The sequence below is a fragment of the Monodon monoceros genome, unplaced genomic scaffold, assembly GCF_005190385.1.
Source record: "Monodon monoceros isolate NGI ecotype Baffin Bay Population unplaced genomic scaffold, NGI_Narwhal_1 Super_Scaffold_8, whole genome shotgun sequence".
NCBI classification, from domain to species: Eukaryota; Metazoa; Chordata; class Mammalia; order Artiodactyla; family Monodontidae; genus Monodon; species Monodon monoceros.
In genome coordinates this window covers 898,649-914,823 of record NW_021703785.1, presented here as the reverse complement: position 1 = coordinate 914,823, position 16,175 = coordinate 898,649, and the positions used below count along the sequence as shown (strand labels likewise).

The 16,175-nt window shown below is 55.9% G+C and overlaps 1 protein-coding gene and 1 long non-coding RNA gene across 2 annotated transcripts in view; one reads left to right on the top strand and one right to left on the bottom strand.

The window, feature by feature from the left end:
• The window catches only part of MCF2L (MCF.2 cell line derived transforming sequence like), a 103,815-nt gene that overhangs the window by 25,304 nt on the left and 62,336 nt on the right, over positions 1–16,175 (top strand). The window lies entirely within an intron of this gene.
• Positions 4,176–14,382, bottom strand: LOC114888234. The gene is made up of 3 exons (XR_003791743.1): positions 14,253–14,382; positions 5,763–6,148; positions 4,176–4,416 (listed from the first exon to the last, which is right to left on the bottom strand). It is a non-coding gene; the product is annotated as an uncharacterized LOC114888234 (long non-coding RNA).

Here is a 16,175-nt window from a genome sequence, read left to right as displayed (position 1 = left end):
CAGCAGTGACAAGGAGCCCCAGACCCCCAGCCGGGAGGCGTCAGTGGAGACCCCTCAGCAGTGACAAGGAGCCCCAGACCCCCAGCCGGGAGGCGTCAGTGGGGACCCCGTCAGCAGTGACAAGGAGCCCCAGACCCCCAGCCGGGAGGCGTCAGTGGAGACCCCTCAGCAGTGACAAGGAGCCCCCGACCCCCCAGCCGGGAGGCGTCAGTGGGGACCCCTCAGCAGTGACAAGGAGCCCCCCGACCTCTCACCCTCTGCCCCAGAAGTCGAGTCTTGAGTGTCGCCGTTGGGGAACCTGGCCTCTACCCCTACCTGGCAGTAAAGAGGCGGTGCCCTTACTCCCCCCATTGGAGCACCCAGAGGAAGTCCGCCAAAATGGCAGCTTTTTTACAAATGCAGAGTTTCGTAACATAATGCAGAAATGTCCACGTGTCCTTCGAAAACTAACTCATATCAGGAACCAGGAAGGTCTCAGAATGAATGAAAAAAGACGAGGTGTCAACACAGAGATGGGAGAGATGGCAAGACCGTCCAACAAAGAGGTCAAAGCAGCCACCACAAAACGCTTCACCGAGCGATTACAGACATGCTTTAAAAGGGAAAAATAAGAAATCTCAGCAAAGAAATAGAAGATGGAGAGAAGGAAATGGACATCTCATAAATTTCATAAATACTGTAATTGAAGCAAAAAAATCCCAATCAGTGGGCTCAACAACAAAAGGGAGAGGACGGCAGAAAGAATCTATAAACTTGAAGAGAAAGCAGCAGAAATCACCCAACCATAAGGAAAATAAACAAAGGGGGAAAAAAAAAAGAAGAACAGAGCCCTGGGGCCCCGAGGGGATTCTAACAGAAGATCTGACCTTCCCGTCACTGGAGTCACAGGAGAGAAGACAGAGGAGGGGCTGAAAAGTCCCTAAATAAAGGCTGAAAATGGCTCAATTTGGCAAATATTTAAGAAGTTAGTAGAACCCCAGTTAGAATAAATCCCCCCGAACCACACCGAGACATATAGTTAAACTTCTGAAAATTGAATTTCTTGAAACAAAAATTTCTTGAAAAGCGCAGATTACCACCATTCACTTGATAGGAAACAGATAATCTGAACAGTCTGAAGCTATTACAGACATTGAGTTCATCATTTAAAAACTCTCAAAAAGGAAATCTTCAGCTCAAGATGGTTTCACTCAAGAATTCTACCAAGCAGTAAAGAACACCAGCTCTGCACACCCTCTTCCTATTCATCTTACGAGGCTAGTGTTACGCCGATGCCCAAACCAGACAAAAACGAGAGGAAAACTGTGGGCCAACAGCCCTCGTGGATACAGACACAAAATCCATAACAAAGCATTAGCAAATGGAATGAAGCCACATATAATAAGAATTACTCATTATGGCCAACTTGGGTTTAATCCAGGAGTGCAAGGCCGGATCAATATTTGAAAATTAATCCGTGTAATCCACCATATTAATGAACTAAAGAAAAATCACATGGTCATTTCAGTCAATGCAGAAGAAGTATTTCACAAAGTTCAACACCCTTTCAGAGACACAGGAATACGGGGGAGCTTCTTAAGTTATCAGAGTACTTACAAAAGACCCCTACAGCTGACGTTACACTTAGTGGTGGGGATTGTATGCTTTACCCGTACAGCTGGGAACAATGTTCTCCACATTGTATTGGAAGTTCCTGCTGGTGCAGTGAGTCAGGAAAAGGAAATAAAAGGCATGGAGATTGGCAAGGAAGAATTAAACAGTCTCTATTTACAGATGACACGATTATCTAACTATAAAATCTCAAGGACTCTACAGAAGTGCCCTCGAACTAATAAGTGAGTGTAGCAAGGCTGCAGGATACAAGATAAACATTGAAAAATGAATTGTATTTCTCCGTATAGCAATGAGCACATGGACACCAAAATTAAAAATACAATACCATTTACAATTACTCCAAAAAGTGAAATACTTAGGTGCAACTCCAACAAAACACGTACACGGCTTGAAAACTAGAAAATGCTGATGAAGGAACTCAAATACCTAAATGAATGGAGAGACGCACTGTGTGTACGGATTGGATGTCTTAACGCAGTAAAGGCCTCAGTTCTTTCCAAAGTGATTAACAACACTTTTTGTAGATATAGACAAGATTATCATAAAATTTGTGTGGAAAGTCAAAGAGGTTGAATACCTAAAATATCTTGAAAAAGAAGAATGTAGTAGGAGGAAGCAGTCTAAATGATAGACAGCAAGGCATTATTTTGCCACACTAATCAGGACGGGTAGGAGCTGGCAGAGGGACAGACAGCGGAGCGGAATACAGCGCTCAGAAGTAACCCCACACAGACGGACCAACTGATTTTTGACAAAGGTGTCAGATCAGCTCAGTGGGGGGGGAAACAGCCTTTCCACAAATGGTCTGGGGCAGTCGGACATCAGAGGCAAAACAAAAACGAACAAAAAACCATGCCTTAAGTTTCACACCTTATACAAACATTACCTCGAAATGGGTCACAGATTTAAACATAAAGTGTAAATCTATAAAACGTCAGAAAAAAATATAGTAGATGACATTCAGGACCTAGGAAATAGACCAAGAGTTCATAGACTTGATGCCAAAAACATGATAAAAGAAAAAATGGGTAAATTAGACTTTATCAAAATGAAAAACGTATGCTCTCCAAAGGACCCTGCCAGGAGAACAAAGACAAGCTACAGACAGGAGAAAATATTTGCAAATCGCAGATAGAGGACTAAGGAGACTCAAAGCTCACCGGTATAAAAGCAAACAATCCAGTTAGAAAACGGAAAGCAGAGATGAAGAGGTACTGATGACAAAGGCACACCAGAAAGGTGATTAGGGAAATGCAGAATAGCTACGAGCTACCATTACACAGCTGCCAGAGGAGCTCAAGTGAAGAGCAGTGGCCGCACCAAGTGCTGGTCAGGGCGCTGAGGAGCTGGATCTCTACGTTGATGGTGGGGATGAATGTAAAATGGTACAGCCATCTGGAAACGGTTTGCTAGTTTCTTTGAAAACAAAACATGCAGCTAGCCCAGCAAATTGCACTCCTGGGCATTTATCCCAGAGAAAGAGAAACATATTCACACGAATTCATGCACACGAATGTTTCCATTAGTTGTATTCATAGTAGCCCCAAACTGGAAAGAACCCTCATGTCCTTCAGTGGGTGAATGGCTAGAAGAAGCTGTGGTCCCTCTACTCTGTGGAACGCTAACTACTCAGCAAGAGCAAGGACAGACGACAGGTTCACAAAACCACCTGGATGAACCTCCAGAGAGTCAGGCTGAGTGATTCCATTTAGAGAACATTCTTGAAATGACAGCACTATGGAAATGGAGAAAAAACTAGTGGTCACCAGGGTTCAGGAGGGGGTGGGAGGGAGGTGGGTGTCTATAAAGGGGGCCGTGCGGTGATGGGGAGCCCAGGGTGTGGGCTGTGTTGGTGTCACTATCCATGCTGTGACATCTTACTGTACTTTTGCACGTTGTAACCATTGGGGGGAAAAGGGATCTCTGGAGTATTCCTTATAACTGCATGTGAATCTACAATTGACTTTAAAAAAAGGAAGTTAATAATCCACAGCCCTGTTCACTCACTGCCAACAAGTCCACACATGCGTGCTGGGTACGAAGGGTTCTGCCAAGACGTAGACTCTTACTTGCAGTGGGAAGGAGGGGAAAAGAGCTCTCCTTCTAGATAGCTGTGACCTTGGCTGGCATAAAATAAATATTTGCTACAGAGTTATAGGTCCAGATCTACAAGTTAAAATACATGTTAAGGTAGGTTAAATTCAATTTCAGTGACCTTGGTGTTGAGCCTTGGAAAATATGGCCTCTTAGTTAACACCTGAATACATGGCATTTCTGAAATTAAATCAGGTATGTTTAAATATTCAGTGGTAGGCAAAGGAGATGGAGGCAGCGGCCTGATTCCAAGGGGAATGTGGTTGCTTGCTGCTGCTGCTGGAGCCTCAGCGGGGGCTGCAAGGGAGCTCAGAGCACCCCCTGCCCTCCCCCCGCCCCCCGCCCTCCCCCCACTGCCCCCCACCCTCCCCCTGCCCTCCCCCCACTGCCCCTGCCCTCCCCCCACTGCCCTCCCCCCCCTGCCCTCCCCCCACTGCCCCCACCCTCCCCCCCACCCTCCCCTACTGCCCTGCGGCACCGCTGGTGTCACTGTGTACGATTCACACACATGCCCGGCTTCCCGGTTCCTTCCTGGAGGTCTCAGCGCCAAGGCGCCCCTGCGTCATCTTTTCCACTGACCACGTCCCCGGGGAGAGACAGGAGGCCCACGGCCCACGTACCAGCCCCCGAGCCTGTGCAGAGCCTGAGTGCCTGTGACCCCCTCCTCTGGACCTTCGGGTATTTTGTGGATTGTTGGGTGGGAAGAATCTGAAAACATACGATAAAATCAAATTTAAAGTTGTTACTACTGGTTTTCTAAACAAAGTAATAAACCAGCTTCCTAATCACAGGTTGGCATGCTCCCCATGTTTACTGCTTTGGACCAAAGTCCCCGGAGAAGGAGTATAAACAGCACAGAGACGTCAGCGCGGGCGCCCCCGGAAAGACCCGCTGTCATTCCCATCGGTGACCCCTATTGTTAGCAGCTTCCTCTCCACTCAGACGTCAAATCCACTGCCAGGGAGAGCCCGGTGGGGGGGGCGGGGATAATTAAGGCGGCAGGCGACAGTTACACACCCGCCCATTTGGGGAAGAGATACTGTTTGTAGGGAGAGCAGCTGGTACTCAGAAGGTCCAAGGTACCTTGGGTGTGAGGGGCTACTTTGCGCGAGTCTGTTCTGTGGGCTGGTGCTGGGCACACCCCACCCCCAGGGAGCTGAAAGGGGCCCTGCTCCCTGCGGGGGGAAGAGGATGCGACCCTTTGCCAGGGGCCGTATTTCGGCATCAGTGCTTATTCCGTGCATTTTTGGTGGAAGGAACGTTTCCAGCCCTGACCTCTGTAGGATGTGGTGAAGGGCTGGCCACCTGACACTAATCCAAGAGAGGTCTGACGTGGGTGTCCATCTCCTCCAGGGTCCAGCAGACAAAGATGGACACTAGCGGACACACATGGAGCCGCCAACCGTCCAAGGGGCCGTGGGAGCCTAAGACGGAAGCCGTGATCTCTGTCACGGAGTTCACCTGTGCAGGGGCACAAATGGCAGAGACAGGGGTGGGAGAGCCCCTGCGGGTGTCCCGGCCCCCAGGGACTGACATGACCCCTGTTCCCTGGCCTCCCGTCCACAGCCTCCCAGTGGGAACCTGGGAGCTGCTCCCAGGAGGGGGCCACCCGGCCGGAAGACTGTCTGCGTCCAGCGCTCTGACGCTCTCTGGAGGGGACGGTATTTGACAGTCTCCTTCCGCCACCCTCCTGGCATTTCCCAGCGGCTGTGAAGTCGTGAGTCAAGTTTGCTTTTATCCTGGAGCTTTATCACCCGATGAGATTGTAAGTGCCCGGAGCCAGGGTAGTATTTCACTTTCCTGTTACATCCGCCTTCCCAGGCCTCAAACACAGTGGTAGCAAAAGAATGAAATCTCCCCACCTCTGCCCGACCCGGCTCAGGTCCCTTTGGGCTGCACTGGTGTCCCCCCTCCCTGCTCCAGCCCCCGCCTCCCGGGGGAGGGGACACCTGCCACCGCCCCCCTCCTCACGCTGGTGTTGTGCGCTAAATGCCTGGCTAAGACGGCCAGCCTGAAAGAAGGAAATCCTGTCGCTTGTCACAACGGGGACTGACCTGGAGGACATGACGCCGACTGACGTGAGCAGGCAGAGGGGCAAAGGCTGCAAGGGCTGAGCTCTGAATAGTCAGACCCAGAGGAGCAGGCGGGCCGGGGGCTGCAGGGGCGGCTCAGCGGGCGTGGAGTCTCGGTTACGGAGACGAGGGTGCTCCACAGCTGCTGACGGCACAGCGCCCTGGTTGAGAGCCCGGTGCTGTGCACCTGAAACCGTGTCAGGAGGGCAGGTCTCACGTTAAGTGAGGGGGGTGCAGGCAGCTCGGGGTGAGGGCTTCATCTGTTCTCTTGACTGTGGAGGGGCTCTCGGTGCTCTCGCAGGTCCAGGCTCATCGCACCGTACACGGTAACGGTGTGGCTCTTCGTATCTCAACTGTCCTCAGTAGAGCTGTTCAAAAATGGAAATAGTGAAATAAAAGAACAACAGATGTTAGCGGAGCCGCTTTAATTTTTCACTCTCTCTTTACTGAACCTCACGATTCCCCTGACCTAGTCCGGCAGCCACAGGGGCCACCTGGAGGCTGGGCCCCTCTGAACAAACCGTCCCCTGCGGGCGGAGCCCCTCCCCGCGGCAGCCCCTACGGCCAAGGCCCCGGACTCTGGTTTGATGAGGCGGCTGGGCCTCGGGAGGGCCGGGCCCTGGGTTTCTGGGCTCTGTGTGCTCATTGCAGGGTTGGGTGCACGGCTTTGCAAACATAAGGTGGCTTGCCCCGTAAGGAGAAAACAGCCCTGGGTTACTCGGAGCTACGCCATGTCACACCCGCTGTGCCCTGAGGGGCCGCTGGGCCACGGCCAGGCTGGGGGCCCCGCATCGTCAGACCTCAGGAGTCGGGCAAACGAAGAAGACGTGGCCGCGACCTGGGCCCCAGAGGGGGCGGCTCAAGTCCGTGCTGGACAAGTGGACCCACCGCCAAGCAGGAGCGCAGCCTCGCGTCCGTGCCGGGCCTCGGGGCTCAGGGGTAGGCGAGCGTGGGGTCCCCCCCGGTCGCCCTGAACCACGGGGACAAGGCCTGATTCTCTGAATACTACAGCACTGCCAATATTTATCAAATGTGTACTACGTGCCAGGCACTCTTCTAACCGTTTCCACGTATTTAATCTTCAAAACGACCCAGTGCTGTAGGTATTTTGTGGTCCCCATTCACAGATGGGGTAACTGAGGCAGAGCGTGACTAAGAAACTTCTTCGAGGTCACCCACCCAGTAAGTATGTGGCCAGGCCGGGATGTGAGCCCAGGTTGCTGACTCTGGAACCCAAACTCCGAGTTGCGCTGCTAGGCAGAGTCTCCCAGAGGGGCGTTTCCACCCCCAAAAGCACACTGTCAGCATTTGGCCTTCCGTGGGGATGTCTCCCCAGAGGCTAAGGGTTGGGGCTCACGGTGGGTATGCCACGTGCACGACCCCGAACATGGGGGCCTCTTAAACGCATGCACAGGAGATCCCCAGGCGCTCGGAGACTAAAGTCAACTCCAGCTGCTACAGGACCGGGCGTCAGTGTTGCACTGAGTCCCAAGGGAGCGGCGCCAGATCCCTTCAGGGCCTACCATGTGCTCTTCTCCAGTCTCCTTCGGTTTCTTGGAAAGTACCTGAGATGAGGGAAGAAAGTCCAGATGCTACCGTGCACCGAGTTATCTTTCCTGCTTCCCAGGAGGCGTGATTCCCAAGGAACCGAAAGAGCCCAACACAGGTGCGAGGTCGTGGGGCTGGTGCTGCGCCCGACCCTAACCCCGGAGCATCCCGCGTCGCTGCTCGGACCTGATGTTCTGTCCTGAGAACCTGAACTGAGGTTCACATGACGTGAGGAGAACATTAGACGTCAAAGTGCGAGTTCGCTTTAAGCATTTTGCCTCTTAAAACTCTTGTGTTTCCAGCCAGCACTTGTTCTGGGCGACGGGCCGTGTTTATAGAGTGGAGCAGGAGGGTCAGGGTCTGGAGAAGGGACACAGACACGCGGTTCTCGCTCCGAAAGCTCGTTTCACTTATAAGCGAGGTCGGTGTGTGCTAACAGAGCACCTCACCTGTCTGTGACACCCCTTTAGAGTCAGAGCACCTGCCGACGTGCGCTGGGCCCGAGGGACAGCAGCGCGTTACCTGGGCCGCGACTGTCCTTGGGTAGCCTGTGTCCCTGCCTCGCTGCCCACGCGCTTTCCTTGCGGGGCATCCAGCGCTGTTGGGATGGACGAGGCGGCCCCCAGGCGAGGCTGCGTCAGCTGTGTTCCGACCAGGGCTCCTGGAAGCCAGGCGCGCTGGGCCTAAAGCCTCACACTGCTTCACTGACCTGACCGCGAGCGGATGTCCATCAAAGCCAGACACCCGGCAGAGTTTTCCTCAAGTATCAGGCTTGTCTGCTGAGCTGTCAAGTCTTCTGTGCATTCGTGTAACATCTGGGGATCTTATCAGCTGCCAGGTGGATGGATCCTACTGTCCTCACGGCCAGGCAGCCTGGTCACTTTGGTGACTTTGTAGCAACACGCCTACGTCATGGCAACCACGGCTCCTTTTCTCCCCCTCCCCGGATGGCCGGGAACAAAGCAAAGAGCTCAGGAGGACTGGAGCGTGGCCGTGACTGTAACCAAACGAAGCCAGGACCTGCTGTCCAGGGCAACGCAGGAAGGGCCCCGGAGGCCACCGGGCTGCTGTCACAGCTGAGTGCAAGGGCCGGGGGGCTGCTGCTCCCAGCATCGTGGCACCTTGCTCCTGGGCGGGCCCGGGCGTGGTATGGGCCTAGGTACGCCATAGGCCCAGGTGGCCGCCCCTCTGGAGGGTCGGGGGGTAAACCTTGGTGTTGTCATGGCAGTGTCTTCTCTGCAGGGCTCCAAGCTGGGAAGGCTGCGTGAGGGCGGCCCCTGGGGCCTGCACCGACCCCCCGCCCCATCTTGGAAGATGGCTTCCCCCGGGGCCTTAGGATCTGGACGGGCTCGGGGCCTGCTACCCTCCATTCTTCCCTTTCTCCCCTTTGGGACGGGGCTGTTTGTCCCTCGGAAGCGGCTGCCTGTCCGGTTCCACAGGCTCTCGGCCGGAGAGGACCTGGCCTCGGTGAATCGCCTCAGCCGTGTAGTTCAGGTGAGACTCGGGACTTTTCTGAGTTGATGCCAGAACAAACAACGTTCTGCGTGTGAGGATGTAGATTTTGGGGGGCCAGGAGCAGAATGCTGTGGACGGGCTGTGTCCCGCCCCCAAAATTCATATGTTGAAATCGTAACTCCCAAGGTGATGGTGTTAGGAGGTGGGGTGATTAGGTCATGAGGGTGGAGCCCCATGGGATTAGGGCTCTTATAGAAGGGACCCGAGAGAGTGCCTCACCCCTTCTCACGTGTGAGGACACGGCAAGGCGGCCCTAGAAAGGGGGTCCTCCGCAGACCAGACCACGCTGGCGTCTTGGTCCTGGACGTCCAGACCCCAGAACCGTGGGAGCTAAGTTTCTGTTGTTTGCGAGCCCCGAGCCTGTGCTGTTCTGCTATGGCTTCCATACCGACCCAGGCGCGGCAGCAAAGTGCGAAGTGGGTCCTTGCAGTTATTTACGTCTGAACAAACGTCCCTCCCAGAAAGTCGGAATCTCTCTGACTTGGAGGCTGCTCAGGCCCACGAGGAGATGCACAGGCCCGATGCCCCAAAAGATCTGCCCAAAGTGCCCAGCTGGGAGGTGGCAGGGCTGAACCCCAGCCTGGTGACATCCTTAAAATAACCGCAGAGCCCGAGGAGGCCAGTGCTCTGCAAGCGGGAGGGAGTGCCGGTGGGATCCCAGACCTGGCACTGCCCTCCCCCCAGGCCCTGCCCTGTGTGGCTGCAGGGGGGCCTGTGGCCCCAGCAGAACAGGGGCTGAGTTCGGGGCGTAGCCCTGTCTGAGGAGGGCTCCACAGGGGGTCCCCACCTGCTCACTCACAGCCTGAGAGCATCACTCAGACCAGAGGCTTTTACTTTCCCAGTTGGGATCTTTCTGGACAGTCAGTTCTGCGTCCCAGAGTCCTTGCCCCAGTCGGTCAGAAGTCATTTATGGGCTGCTGGGGGATCTTTGTGAAGTTTCCCTTGAACAAATCCCCAGTAAATTACGGAAGGGACACCCTGCCTTGCTACCAGGTAAGTGATGCTGTGACAGTAGGGAAGCACTCTGAATTTTGCATTTCCTCTTAGAATGCACAGCACTGGGCTCCTTGCTGAGCTCAGGAATGGCAATGCAGAGGCCGTTAAGGCTGTGAAAGGGCAAAGCTGGAGAAGCAGGGCCTCGGTCTGTGGAGGCGTCTGGTTAATCTGAGCCTCGTGAGACAGGATGCCGTCTGCAGGTTCCCCGAACTGAGCCGGGATCCAGCAGGTGTGGCCACGCCCAGGCCAGCCCCTCTGTTACCCACAGAGGGGGGCGCGGTGACTTTTTTTTCTGAGTCCAGAAGTGTATTAATTGTTGTCATTCAGTTAGCTCAGCTCAGTTTCCAAGGCTCAGTCCTGATGTAAAACCTCGGTCTCCATCTCTCCCTCTCCACCGTGTCTCGCCCCACCTGGGCGCAGGTTTGGGATGGATGGGGGCGCTGCTCTCCACTCTCCCTCCCCCCAGCGTCTCCCTGGACCCAGGGCGGGGCAGGGCGGGGAGATGCACGCACGTGCACCTGCGGGCTGACTTGTGGGCTGTCTCCTGGAGACCAGCGTGTGGGGTTGGCCAGGCGCACCACCGCCACCCCTGTGGCACCACTTCTAGCCGATCCCGATGATGGCCACCCTCCCCTGGGGCCTCTGCACCAAACCTGGGCCATGGGACCGCTACCGCCTTTTGGGTGGATGCCTCTATACACATTGTTGAGTTTAAGGTGCCCGGTGTGGCAGTGTGATACGTGGTACATCAGGTGAACACCACGATGAGCTTAGTGAATGCCTCCACCACATCACACAGTTACTGCTCCACTTCTGCGCTAAGAACCTTCAAGATCTACCCTCTTAACAACATTCACATTTAGAATACGGTGTTGATAACTGTAGTCACCACGCTGAACAACGGAGCCTGGAACTTCCTCATCTGTAACTGTTCAACGGGAGGTTTGTATCCTTGGGGCACCATCTCCCCATCTCCCACGACAACCCCCTGCCCGCAGCCCTTGGTAACGACCATCCTACTCTTTCTCTTGAGTTTGGTTTCTCTAGATTCCACATGTAAGGGAGATCACACAGTGTTTGTCTTTCTGTGTCTGACTCATTTCGCTCAGCCTAACGCCCTCAGGGTCCATCCATGTTGCTGCAGGTGGCAGGACTTCATTGCTTTTTACGGCTGAGTAACATTCCATTGTGTGTATGTACATCGTCATCCATGCATCCGTCGATGGACACTTAGGTTGCTTCCATATCTTGGCTACTGTAAATAATGCTGCAGTTAACATAGGAGTACTTATATCTTTATGAATTAGTGTTTTTGTTTTCTTCAGAAAAATGCCCGGAAGTGGAATTACAGAACACGTGGTAGTTCTGTTTTTAGCTTTCTGAGGAACCTCCACACTGTTCCGCATAGCGGCTGCACCCGTTTACGTTCCCACCAACAGTGTGCGAGGGCTCCCTCTTCTCCGTGTCCTCGCCAGCGCTTGCCATCTCTCGTCTATTTCATGAGGCTGTTGTGGCAGGTGTGAGGGGGTGTCTCCCCGAGGTCTGGTTTGCATCCCTGACATCCCTGGTGTTGAGCACCCTCCAGCCATTCTCACGCTACGTGCTGGCTGAGCCACAGCTGGTCCCTCCCACAGCATGCTGGGTGAACCCTGCCCTCTGTCTTCGGAGTGTTCTGCCTGCGCCTTTGGCCGGGGCTACAGGAAAGGCAGCTGACGGGGCCCCAGGCCCGGGGCTTATCCTGGGAGCCCCGTGAGGGCAGAGACCGCCCCCAGCCCCACCGCCTGCTCAACACTCACCTGGATCCAGCGCCCAGGGGGAAGTTGTCCAGGAGAGGCGGGTGTGTCCTGAGGTCCCCGAGGGCCCCGGGATGCCCCCTCAGATGGATGCTGGCTCTGCACCCCAGCTCACAGGTGAGGCTGTCTGCCCAAGGCTGTGGGTTTCTTCACAGCATCCTTTTCAAGTCTCCTCTTTTTCTTTGCTGCCCCTCCGCTCCGCCATGTGGGACAGTCTAGTGCACGAAACAGCGCACCCAGGCCTGGCGGGCAGCTCCTGCTACCTTCCAAGAGCCATGTCTCCACCTCTCCCAGGGCCCCCTCCTCTCTCCTGAGGGCAGGCTCCCCCGGCGCCTGGGTTCTCAGAACCCGACCTGCACACCCTCCCAGCTCTCCTGTTTCTCGCCTCCCCTTTCAGGGCTGACTTTCTGTAACAGTTGCTAAGAGGATGTGTTCAGTATCCGGGGATAATCTTACGTTCTGCCTCTTGTTTCTGGGACGGGCCGGGGCAGTGATGCAGAGCAGGCCTGTGCTCTTGGGACACTCAGGCTAAGATGCTTTGTGCAGGGTGGGGTCAGGGGGTGACATTCCAATTGATCCGTGACTGTGTTTCCCTGAAGCAAACACTTGTTTTTAGGCCTGTGTTTATATGCATCGAAGTTTGATCCTGTCTCTGACACCTTACCAGCTGTGTGACCTTGGGCAAGTTACTGGACCTCTCTGCCTTATTCTGTAAAACAGGGTAGAAACAGTGCCAGCCTCCTAAATCCTTGTGAAGATTTAATCAGTTCACATCATGGAAAGAACTTAGGAGCGTCCCCGAAACATAGTAAGTGCTCAGTAGTGTTGGGTGGGATCGTTATGACTGTTATACTTTATGCCACATTCAGTGATTTTTATAGCAAGATGGCACCACGTGTGCCGTAATTTAAGGAGAGAGTAAAGGTCCGATATGGATTGAGAGGGAGGGAGGGACTGGCTCACGGGATCACGGAGGCCTGCAAGTCTGCAGTCTGCAGCATGGCCGCAGCCTGGGGACCCGGGAAGAGCTGAGTCTGGACAGTCTGGAGGCAGAATTCCCTCTCCCTCGGGGACCTCAATCTTTTCCTCTTCGACTGATTGGACGAGGCCCACCCACACCGGAGAGGGTGATCTGGTGGTCTACATGTTCATCATGGCTACAAAACACCCTCAAGATGACATCCAGACAGTTTGAGCAAACATCCGGGCACCGAGGCCAGCAGACTCAACCCTGAAGCAGCGCTGGAGTTAGCGGCTTGGTCCCAGAAATGCACCAGCGAGAGGTGCTTGAGGGGGCGAAGCTGACATTGAGTGGGAAGAGCTGACTGACAAAGGGAGTGGGAGCCAGTGAGAGCAGCACGGCCAGAGGTTTGCATTTCCCTTTGTTTTGCTCTTGGTTTAAAGATGGGCTAGACCCCGCCAGCAGTTCTCAAAGTGTGGACCAGCGTCACCGGGGTTCCCGTGAGAAGGGCATGTTCCTGGGTCCCCCAGACCTACTGGATGGGGAACTCTGGGGAGAGGGTGCTGGCCTTCCGGGGTTAACGAGCTCTCGGGGGACCCCAGTCACCTCAAGTTGGAGCACCACTTGCGTACACTTTTGTGCTGAAGCGGGGGAAGGCGGGACCGGGAGGACGGGGTGGTACCTGGGAGAGAGGAGGCCCCGCCCAGGTGGCCGTGGAGGCCTGAGGGCACGTGGCCTGGGGCCAGTTGTGCTCCTGGACAAGTGTGGCTGTTTTTGCCCTTGGACCAGTGGGAAGGCGGACGTGCCCCCTGCACTTTGGGGAGGGCTGGGCCAGGCGTTTCTGGACACTCCGCCAGGTGACTGGCCTTCCCTGCAGTTGGAGGCGGGAGGTCGTGATGGGGGCAGGCTGGCCTGACGCGGGTACAGCGGGGTTTGCATCAGCTGCAGAAGCCCAGGCCGTGTGTCCACAGGGAGAGGCTCACACCTTTCCTGACCCCCACGCCCTTCGCTGGGCTGCACTCTGAACCGCACAAAACTGCTGACATTCAGTGGGTCTTGACGTTAAAAAAGAAAAACCATCAGTTTCTTAGCTTTACTCCACTTTCCATGTGTGGCTATCGTACCTTCATTTCATGTTGCAATTATGTGTTTCCAGATCTTTCTTGCCCCCAGACCCTTGAGCTCTGAGGGCAAACGCTGGGCAACCTTCACCTTTTCACCCCCGCCCCCCCCCCCCCCCCCGCTCCTGGCCATCGGTGCCGACGGTTAGGGCACACGCTGTGCTGACACGAGCTGCCCACTTGAATCCCCAAAACCACTGACGAAAACGGGCACTTCCTCCCGAGACACTCCCTCTGTGATGCCAGCCTCTAAGGGATGGCCAACCCCGCGGTAAGGAGAGGCCAGCCAGGGTCAGAGCGCACACGTGGTGCACGCACATCCCTGGGAAGCGGTGCCATGGCCGGGCACACTCACGACTGGCATCTGCAGGATGCCGGGCTGCAGAACGCGCTGGGTGGCTTCGTGCCAACCGTGGCGAGGTCCCAGGGCCCGAGTCTGGGCGCGCGCTTCCCACCTGCGCCTCGCGTCCTCGGGGCAGGCGGCGCAGGGGGAGCGGCCGGTCCACCCCTCCACCCGCGGACCCACCGAACTACTCACCATGGGCGGCGCGGGGAGGGCGCGCTCGGCTGCTGCGGCCTCTGCACCTGCCTGGGGGCGGCCGGAGGTAACGGCGGGCAGGTTCCCGTGCTCGCGCCCGGAGCTTCCCCTGTCTCTCCGGGGAGGGCAGAGAGTCGCGCGGCTGGAGGGGTGGGCCGGGCTGCGCCTCTGCGCCCGCGGGGAGGGGAGGGGCGCGCTGCGGGCTGAGGTCGCGGCGGGGTGCGCCCGCCCGCCCGCGGGGCTCCCAGGTGGCCTTGGGGGTGCGCGCGCGGGACTGTCCGGGGTCCGTAGGTGCGCGCGCGGGGCTCCCGGGTGACCGCGGGGGGGGGCCCTTGCCGAGCACCCTGGTCACCGCGGGGGTGCACTCGCGGGGCTCCCAGGTGGCCGCGGGGAGACGCGGGGCGCGCACCGCTTCCGCTTCCGCCGAGCAGCTCCCCGCACCCCGCGCAGGGCGCGCCTCCTTGGCGAGGCTCGGGGACCAATCCCGGGAAGGCAGCGCTGCCGGCCCCCTCCCCACCGCCTACCCCGCCCATAAAGCACCTCTGGTGCAGAGGAAAGCAGGGCTGCGGGACCCTTCTGCTCGGTCTCAGGATGAGGTTCTGGCTGAGAAATGACGAGATGGCCCTGGAGGAAATGGTGCAGAGACTGAATGCGGTTTCCAAGCGCACTGGTAGGCGGAGCCGCTGGCCCTGAAGCCCGTTCTTGAGCTTGACATCATGTGCTGAGTCTAGGGAGATGCGGCTGGGTTTTCTGTAACAGCCTGCATTTCTTCTTCCAAGCTGAGGTAACAGGACAGCAGAAGGACGGCTTTGGTCTGGCAGCTGATAGGCTCCGTGGCCGGTCAGCCTGATTTTATTCCGCCTAGGAGGGGGGACAGAATTGCAGATTGGTGGCGGGCTTTCTGGGAGACCCCAGGTTTGTACGGGGAGCCGTGGTCTGAAATCTGCTCACTCAACCCGCATTTCGGCTTTATGGCTACAGTCGCAATGGAGAAAGCGTATGTGTTTGTGGCCTGAAAATAACGTGAGCCCGGGCGTTTCGAGCTGGTGTAGGGCTGGGGGAGCGTCAGAGGCTCATCTTGAGGAGGGGGAATCTGGTCAGTCAGGTAGTTCTTCTCTCCACCAAATATGACGCGAACCTAAGACAGATGTTGGAACGCGGTGTGGCTGTGGAGCGGGGCACAGCTTGACTGGATGCTCGTTTTCTGCCCCGAGTAAAGGATGACTCACGATTAGCTTTGAGGACAAGTTCCCAGGGGGTCGTTTGGATTCAGGAGAGCCCTGCGCAGGCCGCGCTGGGCGCTGCTTTCAGGCGGTCACTTCTGAGCCTTCCTGCTGCGTGTGCAGGGGCACATCGGCCTGGGCTCGTTTTCCTTGAAATGAGTGGGAAATAAGCGGGTATTATTAACAGTGAGTCGCCAGCCTTTTGCCTGACGTCGCCCTGCGTTGTTACAGACTGTGGCCTCATTGTCTGAATAATGCTTTCCTGAGAGATTAGGTTACTTGGTGTGGGGCATGGTATCCCCCCAACCCTCTCTTATAAGCGCGGGACCCAAAGATTTGGAGAGCAAAGCAATGACTAAGTCGGTGTAAACACACTGTATGTGATGGTCTAACCGAGACTTTGGGAGACATTGTTTTTAATGGTGATTTTTGTGATTAAAGCTACTGGATTTATTGTAAATGGGTCAAAAGCAAATAAAGCCGTTTTGTGCCACGTGGCCCCTTATTAGGAAGGGACCCCTTTTTCTGACACGCAAGTTGTGTTTCGCTGGGTACAAGATGTGGCGTGCAGCTGAGGTGAAGGGCACGGGACTGGGTTCCAGGTGCCCTCTGCACTGGGCTGGAGCTGGGATTACAGAGCCAGCGGGAACTGTTCCCGAGAGTGATGTCATCCCTGCGTTTCAGGGATGCAGGCTTCTTG